The following is a 2,863-nucleotide window of genomic DNA, read 5'->3' on the forward strand; positions in this document are numbered from 1 at the left end:
GTGGGGGGGGGGAGCACACTGGAGCCCAGGAGTTTCGGACTTCACTAAGCCGCTAAGCAGACAGGCCCCACCCCTCTTGGCCTCAGGAATACCTATGTTTAGGCCACCTTTACCTTGTACTATCATTTTCCTTAAATTGATCTTTTAAACTTATTTTAAAAGGCAACGTTAATCATATTAGTTAATATCTGTATGGTGATTATTAAGTGTCAGGCTCTGTTCTGAACACTTTACATGAGGTAACTCATCTAATCCTCATGGCAACACAATGAGGTAGGTACTGTTATTGTTTCAAGGTCCGGATGAAGAAACTGGTTATGTAACTTGCCCAAGGTCACATAGCTAGGAACGTGGCAATCTAGATTCAGACCCAAGTGGTCCAGCTCCAGGTCTATCCTCTTAATCATTGTATTGTTTCTTTCTTTCTTTTTAGAGAAGAGTTCTCACCCTGTCGCCCAGGCTGGAATGCAGTGGCCTCATCATAACTCACTGCAATCTCGAACTCCTGGGCTCAAGCGATCGTCCTGCCTCAGCCTGCCTGAGTAGCTGGGACTACAGGTGCAAGCCACGATGACTGGCTGTTTTTCATTTTTATTTTTTGTGAAGATGAGGGTCTCACTATGTAGCCTAGGTTGGTCTTGAACTCCTGGCCTGAAACAATCCTTCTGCCTCAGCCTCCCAAGTAGCTGCGATTACCAGCTGAGCCACCAGGCCCAGCTACTGTATTTTTCCTTATTGTAAAATCACGAAACAAGTCTTCCCAGTTGAGGAAGAATCTGAATATGATCAAATTTTCAGCTTTTGTTGTTGCCTGTACTCTGCTTTCTCCCAGCCAACCTGAGTCCCAGCAGTGACCCTGAGGCTCACATCATTCTGTCAGGGCCAGAGGACATTCACTGAGCCCCTCCTGAGTGAGAGCCAGACACTCTGCTTCGTGTGTGTGGGAGGCCGGGGCAGGGGGGCAGAGGAAACCAGAGAGCCCCAGTCCCTGTTGCCAAAGCGTTTAAGGCTTACTGGGGAAGGTGCGTTCAGTAACACGGCAAGCGAGGCGTACAGCGGGAGGCCATGAGAGTGACATTGAGCAGGGGGATGGTGGGGAGGAGGTGGTGAGAAAAAAGAAAAAGTTTCCCCGCTGGGGAAAGCTAACACCTAATGGTTGATAAAACCAATGGCTTAAGATAAAAAAATACCGAGGAAAACCTCAAGGTCTTTAAGACACTGCCTTGTAAACTGGTGTGGACTGCCTATAACCACTTTTGCTGTCCTTTAATACAGCAGTCCCCAGACTTTTGGGCACCAGGGACCAGTTTCATGGAAGGCAATTTTTCCATGGACGGTGTGTGTGTGGCAGGTGGGGGCAGGTGGCAGAGCTCAGGCAGTGATTCGAGCGACGGGCACCGCTGTAAATACAGATGAAGCTTAGCTTGCTCACCCTCCGCTCACCTCCTGCTATGTGGCCCGGTCCCTAACAGGGGTTGAGGACGGCAGCTATGACACCCGTTAGCTAATTATAATACTAAAATCCCCACCCTTTTATGATACTCTCAAAGTAAAAAGAAGGAAAAGAAAGAAAAAAAAGTAAGTAAAGGAAAATATATGAAAATTTAAAAAAAAATCTAAAAAAAGAAAATCCCCACCCAGAGAGAATTATAGTATCATCAACACATCATGGGCTGTATGCCGACACGTGGTGACTGTACCGCACATGCCTGATGTGTTTAGCCTGTGCACATGCAATGACATCAAAAAAGACCCCACGTCATTCGTTAGAAAAAAAATTTAAGGCACCACATCTACAGACAGTGCGGATTTTACTCTCCGGAGAATTCCTGTGCTGCCCAGGAGTGAGCGCCCTGTGAAATAACCTCCAGTACACTCATCTGTCTCGCCAAGCTGCACTTGTCTGAGACAGGCTTTGATCTCTTCGCACTATATCAGTTTGGAGGGTGTTTTTTCTATACCATCTTGGGCTTTTCCCAAAACAGGTAGTAAGGGAGTGCTTTCTGGAGGGGCCATGCCTTTCCGTCAGAGTCCAATTCTAGAAGGCTCAGCAGGAGTTATCAGGCACGTGGTGGCACAGGAGAGGAGGAGGAAAGCTGTCTATGCCAGCGTGAGCCAAAGCACAGAGGAGGATGAGCAAGGTGCGTGAAGAACTGCAAGCACTTGGTCTTAAACAACCTTTAAGATTCCTACAGGGAAGCTGGGCACCATGGCGCACGCCTGTAGTCCCAGCTACTTGGGAGGCTGAGGCAAGAGGGTCCCTTGAGCCCAGGAGTTCGAGGCTAGCCTGGACAATACAGAGAGACCCTCGTCTCTTAAAAGAAAAAGTTCCTGGAAGGGAGTGAGGCTGGAGGGGGAGGCAGGACCAGGTTGGAGGGTTTGGACTTCGTTCTGTGGGTGGTGGGAAGCCGTGTATTCCTCAGCAAATATCGCTGAGCACCTGCTACATCCAGGTACTGGTCTAGATGCCGAGCTGGTGTGGTTCCCCAGATATGCTGGGGACACCGCACTGAGCACTACTGACAAGGATCCTGCCCTCACGCAGCTCACGTCCTGGGGGTGGCAGGGGAACAGGCAGTCGTCACGCGGGTAAAACAAATGGTGTATGAGATGGTACCAAACGGTGTGGAGGAAGGAAGCAAAATGGGCAATAGAAAGTTGCGAGAGTGGCGATTTAAAATAGGGGGATCTGGGCCGGGTGCAGTGCCCCACCCCTGTAATCCTTGCGCTGTGGCGGGCCGAGCGGGAGGATCGCTTGAGCTCAGGAGTTTGAGACCAGCCTGAGTAAGAGCAAGACCCCGTCTCTACTAAAAATAGAAAAATTAGCCGGATGTTGTGGTTTGTACCTGTAGTCCCAGCTACT

This window comes from Propithecus coquereli, unplaced genomic scaffold (assembly GCF_000956105.1).
Source record: "Propithecus coquereli isolate 6110/MARCELLA unplaced genomic scaffold, Pcoq_1.0 Scaffold120, whole genome shotgun sequence".
NCBI lineage: Eukaryota > Metazoa > Chordata > Mammalia > Primates > Indriidae > Propithecus > Propithecus coquereli.